At 35.6% G+C, this 19006-nt stretch overlaps 1 protein-coding gene and 1 long non-coding RNA gene across 5 annotated transcripts in view; one reads left to right on the top strand and one right to left on the bottom strand.

Moving 5' to 3' along the window:
- The window catches only part of LOC145277842 (uncharacterized), a 311077-nt gene that overhangs the window by 39424 nt on the left and 252647 nt on the right, over nucleotides 1–19006 (top strand). The gene's annotated exons all lie outside the window — the stretch shown is intronic.
- Nucleotides 1–19006, bottom strand: part of LOC145277839 (inosine-5'-monophosphate dehydrogenase 1b-like) — a 244994-nt gene that overhangs the window by 116848 nt on the left and 109140 nt on the right. The gene's annotated exons all lie outside the window — the stretch shown is intronic.

Raw genomic sequence — 19006 nt, 5'->3', positions numbered from 1 at the left:
TATTTTTCTGCTTACCATAAACTACCAGATGATGTCTACGTGAGCTTAGATTCTGGATGAGCATCATGAAAACAAACCATTTCTTCATTGGATTATTCGGTTTACTATTCTCATATTGAGATAATGATGATCCATATTATCAGTCTTCATCCTCTTTTTAGAGAGTTTAAATTAAATATTTCAATGGTTGTGTTACACTGAAAATTTTTTGAGTCATGTTTAAACTGATATTTGTTGAGGAGACTAGTCACGGACGAATATGACTAATCATGGGTGAAATTTTGTGATAACATTAAGTGTTGTCTCTCTACATCCAAACTAAGTTCTATAGTGGTTGTGTCAGAAGCGCCATGTTTGTTTGTTTTTTAACCCCCAAATCAGGCACGGTATCACTTGAATGTAAGGAGCTAATATTTGGGACAAAATTTGCAAGGTACTATGTAGGGAGTTGAGCAGCAAGATGTCTGTTCACATTACACTTAAACTTCTGCATATTAGTACAGTCAGGGAAGCAAGGACCCAGGAGGGAATTCCAAAGTCTAGCAGTTCAGGGGAAAAAACTAAATAGGCTTTCCGGCACCTATGGATCTCTACAGTGTAGAGGTGGGATTTTGCTGCCTGTCGAGTTAGTCAGGGATATTTACGTTGAAGAGGTACAAGGACTTGAAGTTTGTCGGAGCACTTTCCATTAAAATACTTGTAAAACAGTCACAGTGATGCAACACTTTGTCAATGAGACTGAGGTTGAAGTTTGGTCGACAGTGCAGGACAATAGGTTGGCAACTCTTTTCTAAATCCTGTCTAGGAGTAAGAGACTAGTTGCAGATGTACCAGCCCAAATGTGGCAACAAAATTCCATGCATGGGCATATGGTGACCTTGTAGAGGGACAGGATACTTTCAAACAAATAATTTTCTAGCACAGTAGAGAAGGCTCACATTCTTTGCAGCAGCCTTGGCAATGCCTTCGATTTATTTGTTCCAATTCAGGTTCCCTGTGAACGTTAAGTTGATTAGTTTGAATGAAGAACTTTCAGGTAGTGTATCATTAGGCATGTCTATCAGTAGTTGAAAAGGTTTCTTGTAATTATTAAAGGAAAGAATTTTAATCTTGACAGCATTGAATGTTACCATCCATTTTTGTCTCCATTCCATTACAGACTGGAGATCTGAAGTTTGTTAGATAAGTGTTCATTTGTTTTCCCCTCACATCTGCTTTGTATACAGCATGGTGTCCTCAGCAAATATACACATCTCGGAGACAATTTTGTTATGGAGGTCATTTATGAACATGAGGAATAATAAAGGTTCAAGGATCAACCCCTGAGGCACACCTGCATTTATTATATAATATGGTATTGGATGTTGGACCCTCACCCAATTCTCTCTCACCTAACTACAGCACAATGACAGATCCATAATTAGATGAATCTGTAATGTGAAATCTACCAAAGCCAACATAGTCAGGATTTTCTGAAAGCATTATAGTTGACAAACACAGGCTTTGTTTTGAGGAAGAATTTTTTTTTTTTTCTACAAGGTAGTCACCACTTATCAAGGCCCAGAAGCCACTCAAGGATAAGAGTTATTACGTAATCAGTAATCAATGGGATAGTAATGGAGAGTTGATAAAGTGTCTTACTCAAGGAGGTGGTTCATCAGGAATTTGTTTATGTTGGACTTGAAGACATCCAGGTTGTAGTCAGGTGGAAAACAGGCAAACGGAAGAGAGTTCCACAGGTGTGCACTTCTAAGAAAGAAGCTTTGTTCATGGAATCTACGTTTTGGTTTTGGCACAGCTAAAAAGTGGGGAAAATTTTTGACAGTGGTTTCAGCTAGATGGATGTTTATCATGAAAGATTGGCGAGGGGGGACCAGAGATTGGAGATCAGACGAGCACCTGCCATGGAAGTAACGATAAAACAAAGACAGGCTTGCAACGTCTCCTGTGGGAGAGAGGTTGCAGGGAAGAGAAAAGGGCACCCCCACTAAGCCACGAAGTCTATTTTGTACTCTGTCAAGGCAAGATAGGCTGTTTTTAGCAGCTCCTGCTCATATGTGGCAGTAGTACTCCATCCTTGGACGTACTTGTCTTTTATATAGATAGAGAATTGCATCAGCAGTGAGATATCTTCTGAAACAGTAGAAGTATCCTACCATTTTTCCAGCAACCTTGGCAACTGACTTTATGTACGTGTTCCATTTCAGATCAGGAGTAAAGGTCAAACCCAGAAGCTTGTCAAAACATGGAGCTTCCTCTAGACAAGAGCCATCCATTTCAATTGATGCCAGATGGGGATCAGAGCGTTGATGATGTAAAGATAGGAGTTTGGTTTTAGATTCATTAAAAATAATCAGCCACGTCTTCCCCCACTGTACCACGCGCTCTAGATCAGAGGAGAGAGAGAACTGTCATTTTCGGCCTTAGATGTGTTCCATAGATAGTAATGTCATCAGCATAGATGTCAACGAATGATTTAAGTATGTATTTTGGGAGATCATTGATGTAGATCAGGAAGAGAGTTGGGCCCAGGATGGAAGCCTGAGGAACTCCAGCATTAATACTGTGGGCCTCTGATTTCTGCCCTAAAACCACTACTCTTATGAGCCTATCAGAGAGGAATGATTTAATGATTGAGAAAACATTTCCAGTTATACCATAGTTGTAAATCTTGTGAAGTAGGCCTTATCGAAGGCCTTTGATATGTCAAGAGCAATTGCCCTAGAAAGGAAGCCTTTATCGAGAAATTCACTAATCCTATGAGATATAACCATTAGCACATCTGTAGACCTGGCAGAACGGAAACCATATTGCATGTCACTTAGGTTATTTCTACTGAGGTGGTTGACTACTTCTCTATTTAATATGGATTCCAGCAACTTACTCATGACACATAGGAGACTTCTTGTACTGTACTGAGAGGGAGACGATTTATCACCTGAATTCATAAATACAGGGCATACTGATGAGGTTTTCCAGGGTGTTGGGAAGCATTTCTCTTTAAGGCAACATTTAAACAGTTTTGGAAGTATGGGGGTAAGTTCTGGTTGAAGCTTTTTCAGCACTATAATTGGAATGCCGTCAGGGTCAGTTGTTTTACTGGAATCAAGGTTTTTGATTAGCTTGGCGACCTCATGCACAGATATTTGTATGTTGCATAGCGTGTTTTCTATTATAGGAGGAAATACGGGGAGTTGATGGCCTTAGTCGCATAGGGTAGAATTAACTGCAAAGTTCTTGGTAAATAGTTTGGCCTTGTCTGATGCTGACGAGATAACCTCAGGTCCATTGATGATGGTTGGGATAGAACACATGCTTCTGTTCAGGATCCTGTTTGCTATTTGCTGAAACTGGTGGGAACCAAGCTGCTGCTCAGCTACTTTTGATTTAACAGGCTGAGTATATAGCTCTCTTGCATTTTTTATTGCTCTTTTACAGTGGTTGCTGGCAGCCCTGAAAGCAGCTTTAGTCTCAGTGCATCTATTACGTTGTTGTATTATAATTAGGGCTAGGACAACAGCATATTCTTTTCATTGTTTGGACTCTCGAGTGTGTATCCCTTGATATTTTATATGCTTTTATATAGAGTGATGTGGTTCTCTGTTGATTAACTGTGTAGAAGCATGGATGTCTTGAATTGCAGGAAGGTTAGCCAAGGAAAACTCAAAAGTATGACCGTACAAAGTAGAATTTGAAGACAACCGAGTAGTTGAACTCCGAGAACTATAGAGTTAGCTTCCAAAATATCAGAAAATGTTTAATCCTTGAAAAAGGGAAAGGTAACGTTAAATGAATTGAAAAACGACTGAGGTGACCGTCACTGTGATCACAATGTTTCGTTCTATAAGGATTACGTACATCAGCCATTTCTGTATGTTCTTTACTTTTAATTGCCGTCATATGTGCCAATTGGAATAAGCACCAATATTAGTACACGAGGAATAATTTCGAGTTAAAATCTATTTAGTGTTACACTTGTAATGAAATAATTGCTAAAAAATGGAGTCATCATACGAATGGAAATTATGGAAGTAATGGTGCTTATTTCAGCATACGGATTTCATGCTTTTGAAATACTACTAATTTAGGTTAGGTATTTGTTATGCACAGAGTAAGGACATGTATCTTTAGTATATAATAAAATACTTTTATACAAATGTTTTCTTGTTGTTATTAATAGGGATCTGAGCATGGATGCATGTCTCTTCAATAAATTTCCATTGTCAAGCAAAAAATGGAGTCAACTTGTCCTCATTTACAATATAATTTAATATTAGTATCATTTATGACAACAAAATTTGCTGATAAATTGCCATTAGAAAACCTATTAATTGGCTGATTAATCGGTAATCAACCAATTTGCAAATTGCTGCATTCCTAGTATATATATATGTATAAAGTACAATTAATAAAGCGTAAAGAAGGTATTATCTATATGCGAGAGCCAAAAAGAATTAGAGAAATTCTTTCAGAGAAGACATTGGGGTAATACAAAGCTCAACAATTGAGCTGGAGCTTATATAGAATGGAAAAAAAATGATAATATAATAAATATATATACGAATGCATGTAAATTTATTGTTGATTCAATAAAGAGATTACATCAATTAGAGGTGTGTGATGAATATGCTCTTTATATTTAATAGGTATTTCAAAGCTTAATGCTTCTCATCAGAAAAAGAGAGAAGGTGCTCAGTAACATATTAGAGATGTGACTCATTATCTGGATTTTTGAGATGTGACGTCTAGCTATTACTATATTAGGAGCAGAATAATGGGGTGCAAGAGAAAAAGGGTAAAACATTGTAAATGGGGGGGGCGGAGAAAGATAGAACTACATTAGTTAAGGTGATATAATCTCCCTATTGAATTAATGGTTCAATTTATATGCATTAGTATATATATCAGGAAGAAGAATGAACACATTTCTAAAGAAATGGCAGAAACACTAAAGGAAGACCTCCAATCTGTGGTGGAATGGGGACAAAAGTGGTTGGTCGCGTTCAATGCTGCCAAGACTAAACTAGTTTCATTCAATAATTACAAGAAACCCTCTCTACCACCTATAGCAATGGCCAACGACTCTTTATCTGAGAGTACATCTTTCAAACTCCTTGGCCTAACGTTCACAGGAAACATGAGTTGGAACAATTACATTGAAGGCATTGCCAGGGCCGCTGTAAGAAAGGTGGGCTCTCTCTACCGTGCTAGAAAACTACTAACACCCGAAAGTATCCTGTATCCCTATAAGGCCACCATTCGCCCATGTATGGAGTATTGCTGTCACATCTGGGCTGGTGCATCTGCTACTAGTCTCTCGCTCATTGACAAGGTTCAAAAGAGAGTCGCAAACCTGATAGGCCCTGAACTGGCATCTAAGCTTCAGTCTCTGTCCCATCGACGAAATGTTGCATCCCTCTGCTTGTTCTACAAGTATCTTAGTGGTGAATGCTCTGACGAACTGCAATCACTTGTGCCCCCACGACGTGAGCACCCTCGACAAACCCGACAGGCTGCTGAATCCCACCCCCACACTGTAGAGATCCCTAAATGTAAAAGATCTTTTTACTCCAATAGTTTCTTCCCCAGAACCGCTAGACTCTGGAATTCTATTCTAGGTCCCTGCTTCCCCAACAGTACTGACGTGCAGAAGTTCAAGTGTAACGTGAACCGACATCTTGCTGCCCAAATCCCTACATAATACCCCAGTGGTTGTTGCCCTTGATAGTAGCCCCCTACACCAAAGTGACAATTTGCCTTGTTTGGGGTGAAAATGTAATAAAAAAAATTAAAAAAATTTGTCATTTGTTTTCATTGTTCTCTCATATATATATATATATATATATAATACTTTTTTTTAATGCTTCAGTAACTATTTTTTACCACTATCTGATGGTTATTTAGTTCTTTATTTACCATATATACTTGTGTATAAGTCGAGGTGCATTTTAAGATAAAAAATTGTGTAATTTTAGGTATTACCTGTGTATAAGTCGACTGTAAATTCTAGACAAATTAAATAATCTATCTCATGGTCTTTCTTGCGCAGGTAATTTCCTTTTTGGTATTTTTTTTTTTTTTTTGTAAGATATATTATAAATTGTTTCTCAGCATCCGCGAGTGATAATACAGGCATTTATGCAAGTATGATTCGATTTTCATATATAGATCCAATCTGCTGCACACTTACATGCAACGAACGCAAATGTTTCCAACTTTTGAACCTAATTTGTACTAATTACCGCTAACTGTTTTCTTATTACAGCTTTGACTTAAAAACTCGTAACTAAATTTTGCCTATCTTGTCTTGCTTTTTTTGTTCTGTTCTGAAATCTTTGTCTAATATGCTGTTAACCAATATCGTCTCGTTACATGTAAAACGGAAAGAAAAAAAAAAAAAGTCACCTATGTAAACGAGAACCTCCTAAATTAAAATCTTGAATGATTATCTAAACTCAAATGTAAATTAATATTAAGCCGATTTCACAAATTGATGAAAGTTAATTATTGGATTTTAATTATAAGGTGAAACTCAAATTATTCAAACTCGAGGTATATAATGCCAAAACATCCACCCATTAATATGGGAGGGGAGATTATCATCAAAAGCGTCCTGAATTGATAACTGAGCCCTGGACTCTAAGTAAATATTAATTAGTCCCTTATACCCCCCCCCTTTTTTTTTTAAATGGAGAGTAGTTAATACAATGGATGTGTTATCGGCAGCTCCAATAACTCTCGCTTCTCCTTTTTTGTCCCTAAGTCCTCATGCAAATGAGTGAATTTTCTGACAAAGGGTGAAGAAAAAGCTGCTTTAAAGGTCGGTAGTGCTTGGTAAACAGTAGTCTGAGATGTCGGAAATTTTTCTGTCTCTATTTCTATCCTTGTGGCCATGTCACTAGTAAGGGTGCTGGAGATAAACGTTTTGTCTGGTCTGACGTTATCCACCTGATAGTCAGAGACCCGAACCTTGGATTAACCACTAAGGAGGCTGTCCTATCAGCAGGCGCAAAGTACTGGTACTGCTGTATTGCCATTTGATGAATGGACTCTGGACCATGCAGTTGTCTCTGGTGAGGCCTCTCAATGCCATACTAGTGGGTAATTGTTACAGCTTTACCTTTTCATGTGCTACAAAAAAAAAAAAAAAAAAAAATTTCCTGTCTTTTTCTCTCTGTACTGCTCTAACCAAGTATGCCGACCTGTTCCACAAATCCCAAAACCTCAATATGAAACTTCTCCAGAAAAAAAACTTGAATAAACCTAGAACCCCATCTTCCAACCTAGACCCCTACTACCAGGTCTCCTTCTCCAACATCAGAGGTCTACGTTCCAACCTTCCAGAGGTTGAAACCCAATTACAGAAGACGACACCGGACATATTCTTTCTAAGCGAAACTGGAATAGGGCGAACCACTTCCCTAGATGAGTTCATAATTAACGGATACTCTAACTTAATGGGCATGGAATATGTACCTACATTAAAGATGGCTTCCCATGTGGCAGGGATATCTCTAGAGAAGATCCTAATTTACCTTATATGTGCTTCTGGGTTGCACTTGCTTACACCACTGCATTTATATTTGCCCTCTATCGGCCCCACAACAGCGGAGTTACTATCTTTAAGAGCATATCTGAAAAAATAGACCACATCCTGTCTGCACACCGCTCAGCTAACATCCACATCTGTGGTGACTTCAACGTCTATAACGTGGAATGGCTGACTGACTCAAATAAGACGGACGATGAGGAGAGGTTGTCATGATTTTGCCATTGCTTATGACCTCACTCAGATTGTTCGTGAGCCCACCCGTGTGCCCGATACTACAGGTCAATATGCAAGCCTCCTAGACCTTTTTCTCTTAACTTCCCCTGAGCTATGTTCATGTTCCATTCTTTCTCCTTTAGGATTCTCCGACCATTCCATCGTATCAGTTAAGATAAAAATGAAATGTAATAAGTCCCCAGACGTACCCCTTCACCATACTGTATACGATACTCCATGGTTGACTGGGATAGCTTCCGTACATTTATATCTGATCTACCTCTGCATTCCATGTTTAAAAATGATGTGTCCTCTATAGTATCAGACCTGACCGAATGGTTAATTGTAGGCATAAACCGATTCATATCATCTAAAAAATTCAAACAAAAACCTAACAGCCAGCCATGGTTCTCCCCAGAATGTGCTGCTGTCATCGCGCACAGAAATCACCTTTTCCACAGCTACCAATAGATGCACTGAGACTAAAGCTGCTTTCAGGAACACCAGCAACCACTGAAAAAGAGTAATAAAAAATGCAAGAGAGCTATATGCCCAGTCTGTTAAATCCAAGGTAGCTGATCAGCGGCTTGGTTCCCACCAGTTTTGGCAAATAACAAATAGGATCCTGAGCAGAAGCATGTGTTCTATCCCAACCATTATCAACAGACCAGAGGTCATCTCTTCAGCTTCAGACAAGGTCAAACTATTTGCAAAGAACTTTGCAGCTAATTCTACCCTATGCAACGAAGGCCATTAACTCCCCATATTTCCTCCTATAACACAGAACACGCTAGGTAACATACAAATATCTGTGCATGACGTCGCCAAGCTTATCAAGAAACTTGATTCCAGTAAAGCTACTGGTCCTGACGGCATCCCAATTATAGTGTTAAAAAAGCTTCAACCAGAACTTGCTCCCATACTTACGAAACTGTTTAAGTGTTGCCTTAAGGAAAACCTCATCAGTATGCCCTGCATTTAAGAACTCAGGTGATAAGTCATCTCCCTCTCAGTACAGACCAATAAGTCTCCTGTGTGTCATGAGTAAGTTGCTGGAATCCATATTAAATAATCAACCACCTCAGCAGAAATAACCTTCTTAGTGACACGCAATATGGTTTCCGTTCTGCAAGATCTACCAGAGATGTGCTAACGGTTATATCTCAGAGGATTAGTGAATCTCTTGACAAAGGCTTCCTTTCTAGGGCAATTGCTCTTGATATATCAAAGGCCTTCGACAAGGTATGGCATAAAGGCCTACTTCACAAGATCTCCAGCTACGGTATAACTGGAAATATTCTCTCTATCATTAAATCATTTCTCTCAGATAGGCTCATAAGAGTAGTGGTTGATGGACAAAAATCAGAGGCCTGCAGTATTAATGCTGGAGTCCCTCAAGGGTCCATCCTGGGCCCAACTCTCTTCCTGATCTACATCAATGATCTCGCTGAACACATACTGAAATCATTCGTTGACATCTATGCTGATGACACAACCATCTACATGAAAAATAGGTTCACCAGAAATTTAATCAAAGATTTAGCTATTTTTAAATTTCATTTAATCAATAAAACACATCAAAGGCTGTAAATGACAAAGCTCTCTCTGATTCTCTCTCCTTTGATCTCGAACGAGTGGTTCAGTGGGGGAAGACGTAGCTGGTTACCTTTAATGCATCTAAAACCAAACTCCTATCTTTACATCATCAACGCTCTGATCCCCATTTTGCATCAATTAAAATGGATGGCTCTCGTCTAGGAGAAGCCCCATGTTTTGACAAGCTTCTGGGCTTGACCTTCACTCCTGATCTGAAATGGAACACGTACATCAAGTCTGTTGCCAAGGTCGCTGGAAAGATCGTGGGATCCTTCTACCGCTCAAGAAGATATCTCACTACTGATGCAATTCTCTATCTATATAAAAGCCAAGTACATCCAAGGATGGAATACTGTTGCCATATGTGGGAAGGAGCTGCTAAAAACAGCCTATCCTGCCTTGACACAGTACAAAATGGACTTTGTGAATTAGTGGGGGATGTCCTTTTCTCTTCCCTGCAACCTCTCTCCCACAGAAGAGACGTTGCAAGCCTATCTTTGTTTTATCATTACTTCCATGGCAGGTGCTCGTCTGAACTCCAATCTCTGGTCCCCCCTCGCCAATCTTTTACAAAAAACACCCGTCTAGCTGAATCCACTGTCAAAAACTTTCCCCACTCTTTATCTATGCCTAAATCAAAACGTAGATTCCATGAACAAAGCTTCTTTCTTAGAAGTGCACACCTGTGGAACTCTGTTCCGTCTGCCTGCTTTCCTCCTGACTATAACTTGGATGTCCATGTCCAACGTAAACAAATTCCTGATGAACCGCCCCCTTAAGTAGACATTCTAAATATCCACACTAACGTACTGTACTTACAATAACCCTTATTCCTGAGTGGCTACCGGGCCTTGATAAGTGGTGACCACCTTTAAAAAAAAAAAAAAAAAAAAAAAAAAATATTGCTAATCAGACATTCTGATTAATGACATGCTGTAGATTCCAGACGTAGTTACTGTTTTTTTAGACATAATTTTTATCATGGACTATAAAAACATAAGCACATAGATTGCATGAGCCGTAATATACTGTAATAATGTGAATGCATGCGTTAAGCATCATTAAATGGTTTCATTAAATTGTTAAAACTTGTTGAACTTAGGGGAGAACGGCATATCATAAACACTACATTTCCTAACCTATTAAAAACGAACGTCATATCGAACTTGGGTCTATAGCCATGTCTAGAGAGTGAACATTGTGAGTTTTCTTATTTCGTCACATACATAAGTGCTGTTTGTTTTGAAACTTCGAGGCCCATGATTAGTTATCTGTTTTCACTGTTGCAAAACTTTAGGGGCCGCAAGGTAACATTGTTTTCATTTGTGAGCGAAGTTTATTTATGTATAAAACAGCCTAACTATGAAAAAGTTGATGAATACTTAAGACTTAGAGAAAAAAGATTTTACAGTGCTCTCAATGCGAGTAAATCATGCTAAAAATCAGTGGTTTTTCCAACTGATGACTAAAAAAAAAAAAAAAAAAAGGGTGGAGAGGGGCGCTTATCTTTTGGCAAGTTTTTTCCATTAGTAAACGAATGAAAAATCTCATTAGTAGATGAAAAATGTCTTGTCAACCTTTATATTTTTTAAAAATAAAATAAGCAAGGTCAAATTATTTAAACAATAAAAGTTTTAATAGAACAATATATGTACTTTCTATTTTCTGAACAAAGGCTGTTTCAGGAAATATTTCTAAAACTAAATTGGAACTGATCACGTGGTATCAGTTCGCAAAACTTTGACAATCAGTCGGCTTTTTTAAAGTATCCAAAAACAAAAACGTTAGAACTACATATTATGCTGACTGACGGTTCCGCTTAAGATCTTTCGAAAACTACAAAAGAAAATCATTTTGTTATCTGTTAAATAAATGCTGTAAGTGAATTTAATTTTTTTTTTCTTTTAGAAATTTACATTTCATTAAAATATTCTGCGAATGAAGCAATTAGACATTTCTTTTGGAACTTCTTTGCACACACAAAAAACAAAAAGTGAAAAATTCATTAAAAAAGGAAAAAAGTTTAACTTTTTTTTTTTTTTTAATCCTTAGCTGGATATGACCTAAAACTATATCCGATGGTGAGGCCCCAGTTTGCGGGCCTTGGAGAGTGTGGAGCCACCCTTTAATTGCTATTGCTCCCAGGTCCACTCTGACCCAGAGTGGTAGTACCTGTTAGGGTCCCAACTATGGGTTAAATAGAATTCGACTTAAAAAACAAATATACTCCATTAAAAAATCGATCCTCAAAATCACTAGATTCGTCATTAAATAACCTGAAAAAGGTTGATATGCCGTAAAACAAAGCCAACCAAACAACCTTACTTTGCAAACTAACTAGTCACTCAGAGCCGTTTAACACATTTTCAACTGTAGGGGCTTGGTCGACATTCACCAATGGCTGGTATCACAGTCATGATGTGAGCATAGATAAATGTTTTCCAACCCCTAACAAAAAATAAAAATAAAAAGGTTGTCAGAAACAGCATTAAGGCAGAGGCAATTTCGAAAGTTCAATAAATGACTTATTTAACAATAGAAATAAACAATTACCAAAAATTTACTTTTTTATATAGAAATAAAGAGGTAAATTAAGACATTAAATAATAAACATTAAAGGACGATAAGTATATAATTATATAATAAAAATAAATATAGAAATAAACCAATTTATTTAGATTTAAAAAATAACATTATTGTTAAAAATATTTTTAAAGTCAAATAGATAAATAGGAATAATTTGAGATGATTGAATAGGCTAAAAATTTAAAGATTTAGCTATTTTTAAATGAAATTTAAAAATAAGAATATTCTAGAAAGTGGAATAAAAATCAGTTAGCGATTGAAGCTGCAAAAAAAAAAAAGTTAAATTTTCAAGAGTTATTGAAGATAAAGAGAAAATAAAACAAAAAAATGAATATCAAAATATAAACAAAACATGTTATTCCCCTTGAAATTTGATGTTATTATATTTTTGTTGAATTAATCATGACTTTTTCTTTATATTTTTTAATATATAAAATAACTCCTGAAATTCATTGTTATTAATTTCATGGTGCATGTTTAATTCATGGTTAAAATATTTGTTTTGACTTATCTTCAATGAAAGAAATTTTACGAAAAAAAATCAAATCATTTTCAAAATTCTCTTAATTGTATTTCCACTTTTTTGCTGTACCAAATGTTTCCGCTACACAAAAACTTTCGATATAATGGTATATTTCAAAACAACAATTCACAGGAATCAGAATCGTATTTGGTATCAGAATCGTTAATCAACATTTTCCTGGAATCGGGAAAAAATTTAGGAATCGTCTCAACACTAATTACGGGTATATACCAAATGCACAAACAAAATGGCGTTTTCTAGGTTATGATCGAGCGCCGAATCACTCTTTAACAACATTTCCAAAAACATTACCTATTTATAAGTCAACCACCCAAAAATAACCTTGAAATCGTCTCCCAGAAATTCGAGTTATACACAAGTATATTTTAATTTCAGTCAGGATTTGCTTATACTTGAAAAAATTTTTTTCTTTGACTTTGATAAAGATTTTTCATTTTAAAAATCTTTTTTCCATCCAATATTTTGCATTTGAATTACTCGTACTACTGTTCTAATTTTGAGTGTTATTCAACATTCTTCAGGATTATATTGTCAAACTTGGCAATCTTTTTTTCAAATTCAAGAATCTACATGGAATTTTGAATGGAACCCTTTATTTAATCCATAAGGGTAGAACGCTGTTGTCCCATCTGAAGAAATTTATTATCCACTTCTTTCCATGGAAGGTAATTCTTCTTAATCAATTGGACGTTACTACTAAACTCTGAAACATCAAGGAAGAAAAACAAACAAAAAAAGAAAAATATGAGAAATAGAATTTATTAAATATAATTCAGAGTTCGTGTTATTTAAAAGTTCTTTTTTATCAGTCCTTTTCCTGGAAACTCGTTTCCGTAGTCCTTTTTGCAAAGATTAAAATTCCATGGAGGCAGAATATTTTAGAGTTTTCAAGTTTCTTAGAAACTTTCCAGTGGCGAATTTTCTTCTTAAACTTCAATTATCCTTTTCTCGATAATTGAATTCAGTTTTCAAGTGTCCTAGAAAACTTTGAGGCGAATTTTCTTCTCGGTTCTTTTCAACAATTTTAATGTCTTGTTAGGACAGAGTTGTACTTCGCCTAAGTTATTTTCCAGGCTTGGTTCTTTTCAACAATTTTAATGTCTTGTTAGAACAGAGTTGTACATCGCCTTAGTAAATTTTCAGGCGTCCCTTTTTATCCGAGACCTTAAAGGAATGCATTCGATACTTGTTGTCTCGACGACGCCCTTTCCACAACTGCCGAATTAATTAAAAAATGTCACACACGTGCTTCAATTTAGCACGAAAACGTCTCATCCAATCAACGGGCATAAGGGAGTCAGGTGACATAAAAAAAGGGGAAGCTAGGGAAGGGGGCAGGAAGGGAGTTAAGAAGGAAAGAAGGAAGAACAGAAACAGCAGAAACAAGGAAAGAAAAAAAGGAAAGAAAGATGGAAGATAATTTCCACACATCAGTCATGTTGAACATGTGACATGATCCCTAGCCTTGGTAGGGCCAAGTATTACACTAACGTTAAACATAAATTGGGTGTAAAACTTGTTTCTGCAAAGAATGAAAATGAAGGTAAAACTAGAAATAAATGAAACATGAAAAATAGGTTCACCAGAAAATTCTGACTAAAACAAAGTTTTATAAATAATAAATTGAGAAAAACAAAATTTTCTAACAAAACACTTTTATATCTACAATTCTATAAACATGTGCGCAGCTGGTAAAGTCGGTCTTTTTGGCTGTTTATTTCTTCATTAAAGGATTTTCTATGTTAACATCAACTTACTTTGACATAAACGTGTTGCTTTTTGAGGTTTGAAACGATTTTCACTGATTGAAAATACTTTGAGTCAATACGTACTTGTGAAAACTTGTTTTTGAGAATGAGGAGAAAAGCGAATTCTAATGAAGCAGAGAAAGAGTAGCAATTAGAGCCGTTTGCTTTTTAGCATTTGTAGAACCACTTCAGTCCCCACAAACATTCACAATTTGTAACCGTTTTTTGAAGACTGCCATTGGTAATTAGTTCCAGGATTTACTATCACTAAATAGAGCTTGAAATAAATTTTGTGCATCTTAACTTTACTCAATCTAGAATGTGAAATCAATCCTTATAAACCTCTCACCAATTTATCCTTTCTGTTAAACTGCTTGAAGTGCTAGGATATAATTTAGTCATTAACTACTTTCTAAATTTTATCGCATTTAATCATGTTTATTTCTACCTTTTAGCATCATTATTATCTACTCACTAAAAGTACTCACACAGACCATCATCAAAGATTTCTCTTCAAGAACGAGGTGTGGTTTTGCTTAGAGTCTGAGTAACAAGTCTTCTCAGATTTCCAATACTTGCCACCTCTTTCGATAATCTTTGTAAATTAGTTTATTGCAACAGCTGCTTACCATTGATTTCTCATTGGTAGAGACCATTGGTGTTCAGTGGAATTTGGGTAGCAATAAGCCTCCCCAAGGTTCCAGTCCTCTTTGTACTCATTTAGTGGAAGTCTTGTTAATGTTTTTTCTCATCTATTTTTTAGATTCTCCTTGACCTATTTTGATTATTTGGTGTGATGCAGCATAAGCCAACATTACATTTGGGGAAGGGGGCACAGGAGTTTATTTACAATTATACAGTTTCAGTTTTCCATGTGGTATTTCTTTGTTTTACATCTGTAGCAGTTTCTATATCTTCAGCTTGCTTCTATAACTTACATGCATTAGTCTCCACATTCAATGCTTTTCCTTAATATTTCAACTGTTTTCATTATTGTTATCCATTGTATTTTCTCAGCCATCCTTCTGATTCCAATCTCTCTCATCCTTTTCTCAAAGTTTTTCAAGATTGTTTCTAGTGCTCCTACTATTATTCATGTTAGCTTCATCTTCTATATCTTCTTGATCTCTCTAGCCAGTTCCGTGTATTTGTTCCACTGCTGATTTCTTGATATTCACTCTGTGGTCTGCTGGAACAGCAAAATCTATGGCATGACTTTTCGTTCTTGTTAACTATTATTTCATCCGGTCTACTTGCTTGGATGGATTTATCTGTTTACATATCCATGTTCTATAGGATTTTTTGACTTTATTTTTCAAGTATTGCTGCCGATTTGTGTTTGTACCGTTTGTCAGCATGTTCAAGATGCAGTTGTTTGCATAATTACTGATGTACTGCCTTCTCCACATTCACTTATATGGTTTATTGTCTTTTGTCTGCATTTATTGCTTTCTTGTGTCTTGTCAAATCTTGATTTGATGTGGTTGATTTTAATTATATTATTTTGTGTAGCTGTTATTAGGGATTCAGTTTCTCCATTTAGGTTTCCTTTTTGTAGCCATGTTCAAATGTTTTTGTTAGTCTCATTTAGGAATGTACCAATTAGAAACTTGGCCTATTACTAATTAATCAGCTTTCTAATGCCGATTTATCAGCAAATTTTGTTGTCATAATGATACTAATATTAATGTTAATTATATTGTAAATGAAGACCAGTTAACTCCCTCTTTTGCTTGACAGTGAAAATTTTTTGAAGATGCATGTATCGTCTACACCATATCAAATAACAGGCATGATGCACTGTTAACATAGACTTTTACAACTGCACCGAATTTGAGGCAAATAAATGTAAGCATATGGAAAATTCCCCTCCTTTCTCTTCTTATCGAATTAACATTATTTTTTGTTACTTTAAATCACTGTCCAAGAAAATTATTACTTCAGTTTTCAGGTTGAGGAATCGTACAGCAAATTGTGATGTGCGAACCGAAAATAAAACATTCTTCATCATATTCTTGTTCCTCATTTTTGGACTCTTGCTACCATTACATAATATATATTTTTATTTTCTGGTTTAGATAATGTATATTTTATTGAGATAAATTACTAATTAGATATCAGACATAAGTAATTTAAATACATAAAAATTAAGTAAATATTAACAACCTTCAACCATTATGACAACCAGTTTTTGCTGGAAGTATTTTGATGTCAATCCCAAGAATAAGAATACAGTTGCTTGCAAGTTATGTCAAACCATCACATCAAGAGGTGGTAAATCAGCAAAAACTTTTACGACAATTAATATGTTAAACCATTTTAGAAAAGTTTTTTCAAACAAAGCAAAAGTTGCAAATAAAAAATCGAATTACAATGAATATTCAGGGATAGACATTCCAGAACAAGTGGCAGCAACTATGAGCCTCCAGCAAAACACTAAACTACTATAGAATCAATATTGGTCAAAAAGTTTGGGATATTAACGATCACAAGTCACAAGAGATGCATTATCTGATAAGAGAAATGCTGTTGATGTTCTGTAACATCTAACATTGGATTTAATAGACATATTGCAAAACTTTGTTCAAATTACAGCATTCCATCAAAAAAGTACTTCACTGCAAAATAATTTTTGATATATTTACTAAAGTAAATTAAAAATTCGATTGTATCTTGGTGAAATTAGCAGCGTATGAACTACACAAATTTGGATAGCTACAACAGATAATGCTCCCTTTCTGTGCAAGAATAGGTGAAGTATTACACATGTTCTGGATGAGTATAAAGTTTCTTCTATAAAGTTTTCTTAATCTTGCAGGATTCAGGAGCAAATATGATTGCTGGTGTCAGGGAATGTGATTTAGAATAACTATCATACATTGTTATTCAGGCTGCAAAGACAACCATTACATCTAACAGAAATACAGTTTCTCACTTGAATCACTTTTTATTAGCAATTAGCAAATTAACTGAAATACAGGATCAGTTTAGTTCGGAAAAACAAACTCATTCAAGATGTTACCACATGGTTGAATTCAACATATGCTAAAAATAGATTAAGAACAACATAAAGCTCTGGTAATGTGTGCCGTTGATAAGATTCCTACCATAACTTACAATTGAGGACTTGTTCGAAAAATATCCATTTGAAAAAAAAAAAAAAAATCACTAAAGAAGTAAGTCACAGAATTTCAACTATATCAATTTAGCTCTGAGGTTATTTCTGTCAAAAGCTGTCCAATCTAATTCTAGTATTTTTTACTTTAGTGGAATCCTTCTTCACATTGTTGAACAATTATTTAATGGAAGATTGTCATCCTATCTAAATGATAAAAACTTGTGTATGTCTACGTTCCTCGACCAATGATTCAAATATTAATTTTAAAAGATTGGTATAGAAAACATATTTATGAATTATCAGCAGGATACACTACACTGCTGAGGATGAAGAAGCAAAAACATGTGTAAATTACAACCTGGCAACTTTTAAACCAACTGACAAAAAAGTAACCAGTAAAAATATCACAAAAGATGCTTTCATCGCTCTTAGTATAAGAAAACAATCAGAAGTAAAAGTAAAATTATTGCTAATTCAATTTCAGTCTTCATTTTTGTGGTGTGAAAAGTGAACATTGCATCATTTATAATAGCAAAATTGCACTGATAGACAATTTTTAAAGTATAATCAAATAAAACTGAATTAAATGACAGTAAATATGAACATTCAATATAATTCTATACATAATGATTATTATACCTATTTTTTAAACAATTTCAGCTGCAACTTTGATAAAAATGCTGATATGTTCAATTTTGGTGGCAGAAATAAAGTACCAAATGTCATAAACATATACTAAGTTCAAAATCACATATCACAAAACTAAGATACAGATCTGGAATGTTGCATTCCTAATCAATACATATCGTAGAATGCGATATCCAAATATCAGTTCTTTACACCAAGTACTTCTTAAATAGTATTCTCAAGAAAATGTAATTTTATGTAGTGTTTTTCACTTTGTTTATCATGTCGATGTAATTAAGTAAACGTACATGTTCAACATCAATTTAATTTTAATAAAAGTAAGAACTGCATGTTATCAACAAAATCCTTTATACAATTGGTATTTCTTTACAATTGGTTTGTGATTGTTTACAAATGATTTATTTCCGATTTGTGTGGACCATTCTGCTTTACATTGAATGCTCAGAAAAAGTCGTTTCTGATTAGTGTTTACCAGCTTTAAAATAAGCAAACGAACTTGGCTGTTTTCCAGAATAACAATGTTTTAACTGGTAAACATTAATCAGAAAGGACATTTTCATGGCATATAGGTGCAGCAGAATGATTCGCACAAACTGAAATTTTTTTAATAAGAGATTCATTCATTTTTTTTCATACGAGAATGTATCAGAAATCTTTGTCTAACGCAAAGCAACAAATGAAGGGGAACGATGCGTGCCTCTTCTTCGCTTAAGCTCTCATCTGCGGGCTGGGGGTTGAAGAATACCGCTTCCGCTGGGAGGCTACTGATATCAGTCACCTTCTAAGGGAGCTGCTGGGAACCAGAGCGATGTCTCACTGGAGTCAGACTCGCTCCCGTTGTTCACAGGTAGCCGCAATTGTGTTGTCGGCCATAAGTCCTTAATGTGATAAGGTTCATCGTCAACACACACTGCTTGCTTGCTGATCACTTCAGTGATGCGTCCAAGTCCATACAGAGTCATACATTTGCCGCACGGGTTCTTGATCCAGACAACATTCCC

Source organism: Euprymna scolopes, chromosome 6 (assembly GCF_053919585.1).
Source record: "Euprymna scolopes isolate OS-2025 chromosome 6, ASM5391958v1, whole genome shotgun sequence".
Lineage (NCBI taxonomy): Eukaryota > Metazoa > Mollusca > Cephalopoda > Sepiida > Sepiolidae > Euprymna > Euprymna scolopes.
This window is presented reverse-complemented; position numbering and strand designations above follow the sequence as displayed.